At 41.9% G+C, this 14,930-nt stretch overlaps 1 long non-coding RNA gene across 1 annotated transcript in view; it reads right to left on the bottom strand.

Annotated features, from left to right (window-relative positions):
- Positions 1 to 13,233: 13,233 nt before the first annotated feature.
- Positions 13,234 to 14,930, bottom strand: part of LOC121035421 (uncharacterized) — a 204,853-nt gene continuing 203,156 nt past the window's right edge. The window contains exon 6 of the long non-coding RNA XR_005792876.1: positions 13,234 to 13,834. This is a non-coding gene — a long non-coding RNA (uncharacterized LOC121035421). The remainder of the gene's footprint in view (positions 13,835 to 14,930) is intronic.

Here is a 14,930-nt window from a genome sequence, read left to right as displayed (position 1 = left end):
CATCTGAGTGATCCTGGTGGCGTTAGTGAGGCTGAAGAGACATCGCTGAGGAATGGAAAGGCCCTACCTGTCTTTCCCAAGGAAATCTAAGACACCCAGGAGCGTGGGGCCAAATGCTGCAAGAGTAAACGTCTGCCAGGTGGGAGGTGGTACCAACTGCATTCTGAAACCCAGAGGAGCGATGCCAGATCGTCATCCCAGGAGACCGAAGTCCTTTGGCAACCGACAGAGAGAATCCTTGGAGATGCTTGTACTCACTGCCCCCACACCAGTTTACAAAAGCACCTCAGTCCTCCTATTCAGACCTGCATCTGTAGCCTGCAAAGAAGACTGCCAGGAAAGGGACTCCTAGCAACTAGAAATAGCACTGACTCAAAGTCTTGCAAAGCTCCTTTAGAGAAGGAACCTTCCCAGACTGGCTCATGCTGATGGGGCTGCAATATAGGTTCCAACCAGGTGAGGGAGGTAGAGGTTTGCACTGATGTAAAAGGTACCGGGAAAGGAAAGGGGAAGCAGAAGGAATGGAGAAGGTACTTGGTGGTTGAGAAAGGACTCACCACACACCACATCACCCACTCAACAAATATTGTTGAAGGGCCTACTATATATTGGGGGCCTCTGCCGAGTGCTCGAGCCTCAGGGATGAAGCAGACCCTGTTCCTATTGGCATTCCTGCCCAGTGCCACCCTCAGAGCAGCAGCTGGGCACAGTGGCTGTGAAATGAATCCCTTACCCCCATTCGTTTGCCTTTTTTTTTTTTTCTGAGTTCAATCTGCAAGTTAATTCAGAGCAAAAGACAGTTACTTAAATCCAGATATTTTATCTTAATGTGGGTAATTCCCATAATATCATACATTAAGATATCTGATTTCAGCTGCCACCCAACAGGCGGCGGGGATGTCATTTCAGATCTGTTTTATCGCTGCATGTGCATATGTTTCTATTTCGTTTATGGCACATGAGAGGCTGTCATCAAATTGGTCTCACATTCAAAGTGTGGGAACAGGAGCAGTGAGATTTTTAACCTTTACATAAGGTGGAAGCTCTGTGTACCGAGTGCATGAACGTGTGTGTGCACGTGTGTGCTCATGCACGAGTGTGTGTGTGTGTGTGTGTGTGTGTTTACAGCCAGAAGGAGGGCAGAGGCAGGGAGGACGATATAATCTCTCACCCCACCGCGGACCTGTTGTAGTTCATCTGTATCTACAGCAACTGGAAAACCCGATCTTAAGGAGCCAATGGTCCATTGCATCTCAAAAGCCCCGAAGAGGCTAACCCGGTAGCTTTCTGCTGAGCCCAGTTCATCATTAGTAAGAAGGTAAATTGCAAAGAGGGCACTTTTCTGCTCTCAGCCCTCCTCGCCCCACCCTGTAATCTCAGCCAAATTAGCAACGCTTCACGGGGCTGTTTGTTTGGGGCTGATTCTGCTGCCTCCACGCTGTTGTTCACAAAGATAGGCTGGGAGGCTGCCAAGCGATTAAGTGATCGTGGTTAGCCTGTTACTTGAACTGCTTTCTTCTGGAATATTAAAAGTTTTACAGCCTCAAGCAGTGCACTTTGGCTCCTAGTAATTAATACCGATTTTGCCATAATATCTTATTTTTATGGGCATTATCTTGTTTTTCACAAGCTGCAAAAATATCACTGCAGCTTATGAAATACGTTATAATATCTCGCTTTGCACAATCGTATTTGTGCCATTATCTGGCCCCTGGAGCAGCTAATTTAGCCCACATCGTACAGAGCAATATTTATTTTCCTACTGATTGTTTGAGGGGCTCTTTTCTGACAATGCTGCACATCTGAGCAATTTGCCACCTTGGTCATGTCCTTCGAAAGGGGCCACCTCTTTTGATCTTGCCTGACATCTAATAAACCTGGGTCCTCTGTCCCTCTGACCTTTTAAAATATATTCCCATTATACATTTTTAATACATTATGTTTCATTTGTGTATTTGTCTCTCCACCAGACCATGAGTTTCTTGAGGACAAAAATCTACATCCTTTCACCTCTGTGGTTGGGTTCCTATTTCAGAACCTGATGCATTGTACATGTTCAGTAAATATTTGTTGAACGATTGACTGTAACCTTGTTTAACACATTAAATAAGTTTGTATAGGCAAAGAACTTAGCAAAGGACTTTACATAGAGCAGACATCCAATACATATTGGGTGTTAATTTTATATGAATTAACATGAAGCCCTGATGTGTCTGCCTTGTAATTTGTACCACTTGGGTTATGAGCCCTTGGGTTATGAGCCAGCATCGAGAAGCCTGAAAGTGCTACTCTGAGCAGTAGCCTTGCTGAGCTACTGCCCATCTTCTGGCCAGTGTCAAGGGCAAGGCCACTTGGCCCCACAGGGGTTGGGGGCTGGTTGGGGACAATTCACCTTGTCCGTCTGCCTCGTAAATACTCACATCTGTGGAGTATACGCATGTATGTGAGGAATTTTCATAAATGCCATTTGATTTGATCCTCTTTAAAAGCCAGTAATACAGAAGGAACTATAACATTTTATCTCCATTTTACACATACTTTGTGGTGTCCTGCCCAAGCCCATACATCTACGAAGGGTAGGAGTGGACTTGAATCTAGGATTTCTGACTCGACTGAGAAAGCTTCTAGACATCTGGCACAAATAGACATGGTTACCCCCAAGTAGCTCAATCTGGCATGATTTGGGGCTGAAATGCTGTACTTGCCACTCTCTAGAAAACTGAGGCAGAACGCTTGTCTCCCAACCCCATCTGCCCCTTCAGTTTATGACTTTGCTCCTGGCCATGGCCCAAAGTCTCCCTGATGCCTCAATCCATTCATGGAATCGACAAGCATAAAAGCCATCAGCTGACTGGACTGCTGGAGCCCAGGGGGTTCATGTCACACTAGTGATCAGGAGAAATGTTGTCTGGCATTGAGGAAGGTCTTAGAGCATGGCAATGGCATTCTTTTATTTTCCCAGCTTTGGGCAGTGGGAAATTCAGTCTGTGCAGAGAACCCTTGGTCACCCACACTCATAGTATTCAACATGGTGGGTGTTAAGGTATAGAGGGAAAAGTATATTCCAGTTCTACCACTGATTCTACCATAATGTTACCTCGAGCAAATGAAATTCCCACTTAAAGACTCAGTGGCCTCTTCAGTAAGATGGGTGGAGGAAAAAAAGTAAGACAGGCACTCTAATAGAGCCAATGAGATGTTATATGAGAAATGTGCTTTGGAAACTAAGGTCCTTACAAATGGAAGGGATTATTCTTCTAGAAGTAACTTCTATGACTCAAATTGCATCTGTCATGCTCCTCGAGTCTAGCCTGGCCATGACTTTTATACACCTATTCCATGTTTTAGCAGCAGAACCATGGTGACTCAGCAGAGGGAAGGATGGCCACACGTTGGGGCCAAGCCCTCCTGGATTTGGGCTGCCCATTGGACCACTGTGTGTAGAAATGGTATGAGTACAATGTAAATGATTGTTGAGTTTTTAGCATTAGCCATAAATCTGGTTAATATCTCAGTAGTTTTTTTTTCTTTTTATTATTAATTTTATTTTTTTAATTTACATCCAAATTAGTTAGCATATAGTACAACAATGATTTCAGGAGTAGATTCCTTAATGCCCCTTACCCATTTAGCCCATCCCCCCTCCTACAGTCCCTCCAGTAACCCCCTGTTTGTTCTCCATATTTAAGAGTCTCTTATGTTTTGTCCCCCTCCCTGTTTTTATATTATTTTTTGCTTCCCTTCCCTTATATTCATCTGTTCTGTGTCTTAAAGTCCTCATATGAGTGAAGTCATATGATATTTGTCTTTCTCTGACTAATTTCGCTTAGCATAATTCCCTCTAGTTCCATCTATGTAGTTGCAAATGGCAAGATTTCATTCTTTTTGATTGCCACGTAATACTCCATTCTATACATATACCACATCTTCTTTATCCATTCATCCATCAGTGGACATTTGGGCTCTTTCCATACTTTGGCTATTGTTGATAGTGCTGCTATAAACATGGGGGTGCATGTGTCCCTTCAAAACAGCATACCTGTATCTCTTGGATAAATACCTAGTAGTGCAATTGCTGGGTCGTAGGGTAGTTATATTTTTAGTTTTTTGAGGAACCTCCATACTGTTTTCCAGAGTGGCTGCACCAGTTTGCATTCCCACCAGCAGTGCAAAAGAGATCCTCTTTTTTCCACATCCTCACCAACATCTGTTGTTGCCTGAGTTGTTCATGTTAGCCATTCTGACAGGTGTAAGGTGGTATCTCATTGTGGTTTTGATTTGTATTTCCCTGATGATGAGTGATGTTGAGTGTCTTTTCACTTGTCCGTTGGCCATCTGAATGTCTTCTTTAGAGAAGTGTCTATTCATGTCTTTTGCCCGTTTCTTCACTGGATCATTTGTTTTTTGGGTGTTGAGTTGATAAGTTCTTTATAGATTTTGGATACTAACCCTTTATCTGTTATGTCATCTGCAAATATCTTCTCCCATTCTGTTGGTTGCCTTTTAGTTTTACTGATGGTTTCCTTCGCTGTGAAGAAACTTTTTATTTTGATGAGGTCCAAATCGTTCATTTTTGCTTTTGTTTCCCTTGCCTCCGGAGACATGTTGAGTAAGAAGTTGCAGCAGCCAAGATCAAAGAGATTTTTGCCTGCTTTCTCCTCGAGGATTTTGATAGCTTCCTGTCTTACATGGAGGTCTTTCATCCATTTTGAGTTTCTTTTTGTGTATGGTGTAAGAAAGTCCTCCAGGTTCATTCTTTTGCATGTCGCTGTCCAGTGTTCCCAGCACCACTTGCTGAAGACACTGTCTTTATTTCATTGGGTATTCTTTCCTGTTTTGCCAAAGATTAGTTAGCCATAAGTTTGTGGGTCCAATTCTGCGTTCTCTATTCTGTTCCACTGATCTGAGTGTCTGTTTTTGTGCCAGTACCATACTGTCTTGATGATTACAGATTTGTAGTATAGCTTGAAGTCCGGGATTGTGATGCCTCCTGCTTTGGTTTTCTTTTTCAAGATTGCTTTGGCTATTCAGGGTCTTTTCTGGTTCCATACAAATTTTAGGATTATTTGTTCTAGCTTTGTGAAGAATGCTGGTGTTACTTTGATAGGGATTACATTGAATATGTAGATTGCTTTGGGTAGTATCGACATTTTAACAATATTTATTCTTCCTATCCAGGTGCATGGAATATTTTCCCATTTTTTTGTGCCTTCTTCAATTTCTTTCATAAGCTTTCAATAGTATTCAGTGTATAGATTTTTCAGCCCTTTGGTTAGATTTATTCCTAGGTATTTTATGGTTTTGGATGCAATTGTCAATGGAATCAATTCCTTAATTTCTCTTTCTGTCGCTTCATTGTTGGTGTATAGGAATGCAACCGATTTCTGTGCATTGATTTTATATCCTACCACTTTGCTGAATTCATGAATCAGTTCTAGCATTTTTTTGGTGGAATCTTTTGGGTTTTCCATATAGAGTATCATGTCATCTGCGAAGAATGAATGTTTGACCTCCTCCTGACTGATTTGGATGCCTTTCATTTCTTTGTGTTGTCTGATTGCTGAGGCTAAGACTTCCAATACTATGTTGAGTAACAGTTGCGAGAGTGGACATCCCTGTCTTGTTCCTGACCTTAGGGGGAAAGCACTCAATTTTTCCCCACTGAGGATGATATTAGCATTGGGTCTTTCGAATATGGCTTTTATGATCTTGAGGTATGATCCTTCTATCCCTACTTTCTTGAGGGTTTTTATCAAGAAAGGATGCTGTATTTTGTCAAATGCTTTCTCTGCATCTATTGAGAGGATCATATGGTTCTTGTCCTTTCTTTTATTGATGTGATGAATCACATTGATTGTTTTGTGGATATTGAACCAGCCCTGCACCCCAGGTATAAATCCGACTTGGTCGTGGTGAATAATTTTTTTACTGTATTGTTGGATCTGGTTGGCTAATACCTTGTTGAGGATTTTTGCATTCATGGTCATCAGGGAAATTGAGGGATAGTTCTCCTTTTTAGTGGGGTCTCTGTCTGGTTTTGGAATGAAGGTAATGCTGGCTTCATAGAAAGAGTTTGGAAGCTTTCCTTCCATTTCTAATTTTTGGAACAGCTTCAAGAGGATAGGTGTTAACTGTTTCTTAAATGTTTGGTAGAATTCCCCTGGAAAGCCATCTGGCCCTGGACTCTTGTTTTTTGGGGAGATTTTTGATTACTAGTTTGATTTCTTTACTGGTAATGGTCTCTTCACATTTTCTATTTCTTCCTGTTTCAGTTTTGGTAGTGTATATGTTTCTAGGAATTTGTCTATTTCTTCCAGATTGCTCATTTTATTGGCATATAATTGCTCATAATATTCTCTTATTATTTTTGTTTCTGCTGTGTTGGTTGTGATCTCTCCTCTTTCATTCTTGATTTTATTTCTTTGGGCCCTTTCCTTTTTCATTTTGATCCAGCTGGCTAGTGGTTTATCAGTTTGTTAATTCTTTCAAAGAACCGGCTTCTGGTTTCATTGATCTGTTCTACTGGTTTTTTTGTTTGTTTGTTTGTTTTGCTTTCGATAGCACTGATTTCTGCTCTAATCTTTATTATTTACTATCTTCTGCTGGTTTGGGGTTTTATTTGCTGTTCTTTTTCCAGCAAAGGTGGAGGTGTAAGGTGTAAGGTTAGGTTGTGTATCTGAGATCTTTGTTCTTTCTTTAGGAAGGCCCGGATTGCTATATACGTTCCTCTTATGACTGCCTTTCCTGCGTCCCAGAGGTTTTGAGTTGTGGTGTTATCATTTTCATTGGCTTCCATGAACTTTTAAATTCCCTCTTTAACTTCTTTGTTAGCCCATTCATTCTTTCATAGGATGTTCTTTAGTCTCCAAGTATTTGTTACCTTTCGAAATTTTTTCTTGTGGTTGATTTCGAGTTTCATAGTGTTGTGGTCTGAAAATGTGCACGGTATGATCTCAATCTTTTTGTACTTGTTGAGGGCTGATTTGTGTCCCAGTATGTGGTCAATTCTGGAGGACATTCCATGTGCACTGGAGAATAATGTATATTCTGCTGCTTTAGGATGAAGTGTTCTGAATATATCTGTTAAGTCCATCTGGTTCAGTGCGTCATTCAAAGTCACTGTTTTCTTGTTGATTTTTTTGATTAGATGATCTGTCCATTGCTGTGAGTGGGGTGTTCAAGTCCCCTAAAATATGGTATTACTATCAATGAGTTTCTTTATGTTTGCGATTAATTGATTTATATATTTGGGTGCTTTCACATTTGGTGCATAAATGTTTACAATTTTTAGGTCTCGGTGGATAGACCCTTTAATTATGATATAATGCCCTTCTTCATCTCTTGATACAGTCTCTTTTTAAAGTCTAGATTGTCTGATATAAGTATGGCTACTCCAGCTTTCTTTTGTTGACCATTAGCATGATAGGGGGTTCTCTATCCCCTTACTTTCAATCTGAAGGTGCCTTTAGGTCTACAGTTGGTCTCTTGTAAACAGCATATAGATGGATACTTTTTTCTTATTCATTACGTTACCCTATGTCTTTTGATTGGAGCATTTAGTCCATTGACATTTAGCATGAGTACTGAAAGGTATGAATTTATTGCCATTATGTTGCTTGTAGAGTTGGAGTTTCTGGTGGTGTTCTCTGGTCCTTTCTAGTCTTTGTTGCTTTTGGTCTTTATTTATTTGTTTTTTGTTTTTTCATCTTTTCTCCCCTCAGAGAGTCCCCCTTAAAATTTCTTGCAGGGCTGGTTTAGTGATCACAAACTCCTTTAATTTTTGTTTGTCTGGGAAACTTTTTATCTCTCCTATTTTGAATGACAGCCTTGCTGGATAAAGAATTCTTGGCTGCATATTTTCTGATTCAACACATTGAATATATCCTGCCACCCCTTTCTGGCCTGCCAAGTTTCTGTGGATGGGTCTGCTGCAAACCTGATCTGTCTTCCCTTGTAGGTAAAGGACTTTTTTTCCCTTGCTGCTTTCATGATTCTCTCCTTGCCTGAGTATTTTGTGAATTTGACCATGATATGTCTTGTTGATGGTCGGTTTTTGTTGAATCTAATGGGAGTCCTCTGTGCTTCCTGGATTTTGATGTCTGTGTCTTTCCCCAGGTTAGGAAAGTTTTCTGCTATGATTTGCTGACATAACCCTTCTACCCCTATTTCTCTCTCTTCCTCTTCTGGGACCCCTATGATTCTGATGTTGTTCCTTTTTAATGAGTCACTGATTTCTCTAATTCTTAAATCGTGCTCTTTTGCCTTAATCTCCCTCTTTTTTTATGTTTCATTATTCTCCATAAGTTTGTCCTCTATATCACTGATTCTCTGTTCTGCCTCATCCATCCTTGCCGCCATAGCCTTCATTTGAGATTGCAGCTCAGTTATAGCATTTTTTATTTCATCCTAACTAGCTTTTACTTCTTTTATCTCCACAGAAAGGGATTCTAATCTATTTTCGGCTCCAGCTAGTATTCTTTTTTTTTAATTTTTTTTAAACATTTATTTATTTTTGAGACAGAGAGAGACAGAGCATGAACGGGGGAGGGTGAGAGAGAGAGGGAGACACAGAATCCGAAACAGGCTCCAGGCTCTGAGCGGTCAGCACAGAGCCCGATGCGGGGCTTGAACTCATGGACCGCGAGATCATGACCTGAGCTGACGTCGGACGCTTAGCCGACTGAGCCACCCAGGTGCCCCTGCAGCTAGTATTCTTATTATCATGATTCTAAATTCTGGTTCAGACATCTCGCTTGTATCTGTGTTAAGTCCCTGGCTGTCATTTCTTCTTGCTCTTTCTTTTGGAGTGAATTCCTTAGTTTAATCATTTTGAAGGGAGAAAAGGAATAAATGAGGTAAAAAAAAAATTTTAATTTAAAAAATTTAAAAAATATTAAAATTAAAAAATTAAGCACACACACACACACAAATCGAATAAATGATGTTACATCCTAGGTGTGTTTTGGTCTGGGTGTTGAAAGGGGCTTGACGGATTAGAGAAAAAAAGGGGAAAGAAAAGAAAAAGAAAGAAAAAAAAAAGAAAGAATTTTAAAATTGAAAAAAATTAATACACCGAAGTAGACTAGAGTGAAATGATGGAAGTAAAATGGAATTTGAAAAAAATTACACAAAAGTAAAAAATATAGAAAAAAATTAAAGAAAAATGTTTTAATAAAAATCAAAAATAATGAATTTTTCTCTTTCTGTATTCAAGAAAAAGAAGTGAAAAAGAGAGAAAAGAAAAAAAAAGAAAATTGAATAGATGGATCAGTGAACAGACTGAAATCCAACTGAAATTACTTCGTTTTCCCCTAGAAGTCAAACTACGAAGCACTTTATAGTCCATAAACTAAGCAGGCGGAGAGATTTGCGGTCCTGGAGCGCGAAGTTGGTCCCGTTGGGCGGGGCTTAGTGTAATCCCTCTGTTCTCCACTAGATGGCGCTGCTTAGCTTACTGGGGGTGGATTATTGCGGCGTTTGTAGGTGCATTTGCACATGCGCCGGAGCAGTGAAATTGCGTCACCCAGGTACCTGGTCTCTAGTATCTGAATTCTCTTCTCCCCAATCAGCAACTGCACACCTGTCCTTTGTCTTCGGCTGCCATCCACTCCCCACATTTACACTGTCTGTGACCAAGCGCCAGGCAGCACTTCCCTCCTGAGTTCCGTCTCAGATGCGGCTGTTTTTCCCGACCCCTCACTTCTGAGGGACTGCGGCTTTGACCCGTTCTGCTCCTCAGCTGGAGGGTCTCATCGAGCACTGGCCAGTGCCAGCCGCACCCAGGATCGTTCACAGGACTGGGCTGCTGCCGATGCCCAGAGACTGCGACCGGGTGCCAGCCCCCCCAGAAAAAGTTCCCGAGATTGTGTAGCAGCAGCGTTTCCGGGATTATTGAAAACAACACACACCTGGCGCCAGGCTTCACCCTTAACGACCTCGTTCCAGCGCCAGCGAATGTGGTGGTTCTCCCGGGTCCGCTGGGGCCTTGCCTTTGGGGGACCCACACAGCCTCTACCCGATGTCCTCCCAGCAGGGGAACTGCCTCTCTCCCTGTGGCCCGAAGAACCCTGGACTCCGCTCTGCTCCTGGGGATTCGTCCTTCCCACCAGAGCACCACCAGGTATGGAGCTGCGCCGTTTCAGCCTCTGCGCTCCCTGTTTTTAGTCCTAATGGAATTTAAACCCTCTCCTTTCTCCCTTTTTGGTTCAGTCCCTGCGGCTGCTTCCACTTTTCCGCTTTCTCTCCAGCTGCTTTTGGGGAGGGTGCTTTTCCTACACTCTCTCCCGTCTCCGTCCTCTCTCCACGCACAAAAACAGCTCCCTGCCCTCCGTGGCTTCTGTCTCCCCCAGCTCACCTCTTTGCGCCGCATACCTGCTGAATCCTGTGGTTCAGGTTGTGCAGATTGTCGTGTTAATCCTCAGATCAGTTTTCTAGGTGTGCAGGATGGTTTCGTGTCGGTCTGGCTGTATTTCATGGTTGCGAGACACAAAAAAACTTGGATGTTGTTCCGCCATCTTGGCTCCTCCCCCAGACAACATCTCAGCAGTTTTATGAAACATTTCCTACGTTTGAATATATTTTGAAAAATTTTGTTGGTTTTTTGTTTTTAATTGTGTCTTACAGTTAAAGTTTGTAGATTTTAATAAGCAACGATTTTCAAAGATGCAATAATCTTCCAACAAATATTTATCTGTCTTTTATGGGCCTACAGACTGCACTTTGAAATCCATGAATATACTTCCTTGAGTTTCATACTTGTCTTTCAAGCTTAGTGATAAAGAGGAAGCACAAGAAAAATTTCAAGTTTTTATGTTGTAAACACTAGTGTATTGAATTTGCTATACGTTGAAGAGGGAAAAACGCAGAAGACGCCATCTGACCCAATGATCTGGAGCTTGCTCAGAACCTAGAACAATGCCGAGATCATCTAGCTTCAGATAGTAATTCACTTAAATACTCCTTTTTCACTAATGTTTGAACGCGTTGAACTTTGAAAGCTTACTAACTTCAGGTTGTAGGTCTCATAGAAACCATCTGAAATCAGCATTTCAACTATGGAATTATGGAATCTTAGAATTAAGGAAACCTGAGAGGTTATTTTTCTAACTCAGTCTTTATCCAGTTGTTATCTTTGGTCATGCTACTCCTCATCATACAAACATAGTATGACTTCTCTAATGTGGGGAGCCTTTCTTGTTCATTTTTGTGTCTCCTATACTGTGGCTCTGAGTCCCCTATCACAGAGATGCGAGCATAGTCAATGCTAAATAGATAGTTGTTGTTTGAATGAATGAATGAATGAATGAACGAACAGAGAAGATAGGAATGAATTTTCCTTGCATAGGTAATATGCCTCTCAGCTCAACTAGTACAGAAGCTGCTTTGCTTGTTAACGGTGACTTGAAATCATTTCACTCGCTCAGTAAACTTGTAGTCATTCAGTCATTCATAGAATAAATATTTATTGGGTGCCTGCTGTGTGCAAGCACTGTTCTAGGCACTCAGACCACATCAGTGAATAAAACAGACAACATTTTATTCTCTTAACCTAACCTTCTAAGGAGAGGAAAACAAATGGTCAATCTAATTAGTCGATGTTTAAAGGAATAAGAGGGCTGGATGTTTCTACTGATTTCACTGCTTTTGCAACATTTAGGCATTTGGTCTAGGCATGTGGGGAAGAACAAGGTTGGAAATATACAGAAAGGAATCAACGTTGGTACAATGTGAATGAATGGTACAGTTACCACAGACTTTTAATTCATTGATTTTAAAGCACTACCTACAGAGTTTTCCTACCATACCTATGGCCTGAGTTATTCAATTTTTATATTCCACAAGGACTGTATGAAGATTGTACGTCTATGTGTGTGCTACCCAGATTACTATTTATCTGTCATTTATTTTAGAGAATGGTAGTGCTGACAATAACTGTTATCTGTGTGCGCGGCCGTGGCTGAAAAGACCATCCTGGGACCAACTGTCCTTTCCACACTGTGCACACAAGAAGATTACTCTTTGGTTTGGGAAAGAGCGCACTGTTTGCAAAGTCAATGATTGTTTACTGCTCAACTTTGGCCCTCAGCTCAGAGGAGTCTTTGCTCCAGAGCAAGCCCCCCTGTCCCACCCCCACCCCAGTCCCCACTCCCTTCCTCAGCCTGGAGCCTTCTGTGGCCATGGGCTCAGCGGCTCATCTGACATGACATGACACTCTTCTGTGACACCCAGTGATTTTGTTTCAGGGCCAGAGTTGTGTTTGGAGTCTCTTTTCAGCTGTCCACTTACTCCTTTATGTGTGACCTAGGCTGTGGGTCTTTTAAAATTATTCTTTGCCTATATAGATGCTCACTTAGTAGGTAAGGAAGGTGTGTCTGTTTCTTCCCAAAGCAACAGCTTATTTTGGTATAAAGAAACCACCTACAAATCACATTGATCTGTGTTTTACAAGGTAAGGAGACACATTTTTAATGGTTTTTTGGACACTTTAGGATCATATAGGCACACATTTGCGGAATTAATGCAAATCAAATATAATGCATAGTAGTAAACGATATAACTTAATAAATCATATATATTATATACATGTATATATCACATATGTCATCTTTTACATAAGGAAGCATTTATCGTATCTGTTAGTTGCTGCCAACCTTATCTCTCTCACCGAGGTACAGGATCATAGGGCACAGGCCATGGCCTAGGGTCATCTTCCATTTGTGATAGCACACTATTGTGCATAAGTGGCTACCCATTGCCTATTTATTGAATGACAAATACATTTTAAAATTATAAATTATTATAAATATTATAAAAAACTGAGGCCCAGAGAGGATCTAAAAATCTAAGCTAAATCCTATCTGCTTATGAACAAAAATAATATGACCAGCAACTGAAGGTCTTAATTTAATCATTTACTCTTTCTAACAACTATGCTCTAAAATAGTCAAGGCTAGGGGCCCCTGGGTGGCTCAGTTGGTTCATGATCTCACGGTTCGTGGGTTTGAGCCCCGCGTCAGGCTCTGTGCTGACAGCTTGGAGCCTGGAGCCTGCTTTGGATTCTGTCTCTGTCTCTCAAAAATAAACACTAAAATAGTCAAAGCTAGGTTTCATTTTATATCTTTAAGTTTTATTTTTTATTTATTTTGAGAACAAGAGATGTGGGAAGGGCAGAGAGAGGAAAGAGAGAGAATCTCAAGCAGGCTCCACACCGTCAGCCCAGAGCCTGGTGTGAGATCCGAACCATGAGATCATGACCTGAGCTGAAACCAAGAGTCAAACGCCTAACCGACTGAGCCACCCAGAGGCCCCAAGGCTAGCTTTTCTATCCCCTCATGACAGGTAAGGGAACTGAGGCTACCAGGGTAAGTTCATTTGTTCAAAGTCACACAGCCACGTCTACAAAGAGAATGCACTCACTAAATACCTGCCGAAGTATTAACCAAAGCACCTATTTTGTACTCAGCAACATGCAAGGAGCTCTGGGAACAGTAAAAGTATAAAGCATGGTCCCTGCTTTCGCAGAGCTTTCCATCTCGCTGGAAATTTCCGGTATCTGCAAGCAAACATTTGGAGAATCATGAGAAGGGCGAAAATAAACATGATAGACCTTAAGCAGTGTGATGACCAGAGAAAAGGGTAGACCGGTGCGGGTGGCAGTAACCAGGGACAATTCTCAAAGGAGCCGAGAACATGGATTCAAACATTAACAATGCTTTTGTCTTCAGGGCCACTGAGACTTACATGATACCTGGGGGAGGAGGTAACTCCAGGGCCATGTATCTTCATTTCCCTCTCGTCCCCGATTGGCAGAAAGACAGGCAGAGCCAGCAACCACCTGAGGAGTAAGGGGAAAGCCATGCTGTCCCGAGCAACCCCCTTTTAGGCACAAATGCCTTCTTCCTTGAGCCGACGTGGGGGGCCCCTCTACTAACAGGGCCCCATGCCCTGAGGGCATCACTCCCTGGGAGGAACCCAGGGAGAAAGGTTGAAGGGGCAGACGCCCTCATCCCCAGAAAGTTGCCCAGACCATTTAATTAGTGTCCCTGGGCTTGTTACATCTGCCACTGTTTGCCCCCAAGGGATGCAGTCGGGCCTCACTTGTGCGACTGTTATCTTTCAAGAGCTCAGAGCAGAGCTCTTTTTCAGTAACCTCATCAAAGGATAAGCTAGGATTCAGATAAGCTTTTCAAGGAGGAAGTCAGGGTTATAATTTTCAGAGACTTCTGAATGTCACCTCCAATTTTCGACTCTTCAGTTCAAATGCCAGTTTGGGGGAGCCAGGCAGCCTCAGATATTGAAATGGCAACCTCTGACCTCCGTCCTTCTATATTCCTGGTCATCTTAGAGGCTGGCAGATCCAAGAGTTGAAAGTGCTAGAGATGTCTGACTTTATAATAATTCTGCTTCTCAGAAGTGCAAATTACGCAGGAATTGGTGCTAAACTCTCCATTAACTACAGAGTCCAAAAAACCCTTAGTTTCCCAAATTACCTGTCAGTTTCTCTGCGACGCCATATAATTCTGTCGTTTCAGGGGGGAAATGGCTGTAATTTGAAATTTCAGTGAAATTTCTAATTGAATCCGCATTTAACTTTAAAAACTTGATGTTCCTCCATTTCAGCAATGGGTTGAGTCACAGTAGAAATTTCAGTTTCACCTTCCCCTAAATTCCCTGGCTCCTTTCTCCTATCCCAGTCAGGAGCACCCAATATGGCAACCACAGGTACTCATGTTACATCATCAGACAGTCTTCATCCTAAAACAGGACGTTCAGTGATCGTCCAGTCCATCCCCCCAACTTGGTGTTGGGAAGGGGTTAGAGGAAGGGAAAACTGAACCCCAGTCCATGTTAAAAAAATAATTGCTTCCCCCTTTAAAAATCTTATAAATGATAATAGACCACAATTATTCTTAGTGATGAAATCTAGTACC

This window comes from Herpailurus yagouaroundi, unplaced genomic scaffold (assembly GCF_014898765.1).
Source record: "Herpailurus yagouaroundi ecotype Mexico unplaced genomic scaffold, PumYag 161, whole genome shotgun sequence".
Taxonomy (NCBI): Eukaryota; Metazoa; Chordata; class Mammalia; order Carnivora; family Felidae; genus Herpailurus; species Herpailurus yagouaroundi.
This window is presented reverse-complemented; position numbering and strand designations above follow the sequence as displayed.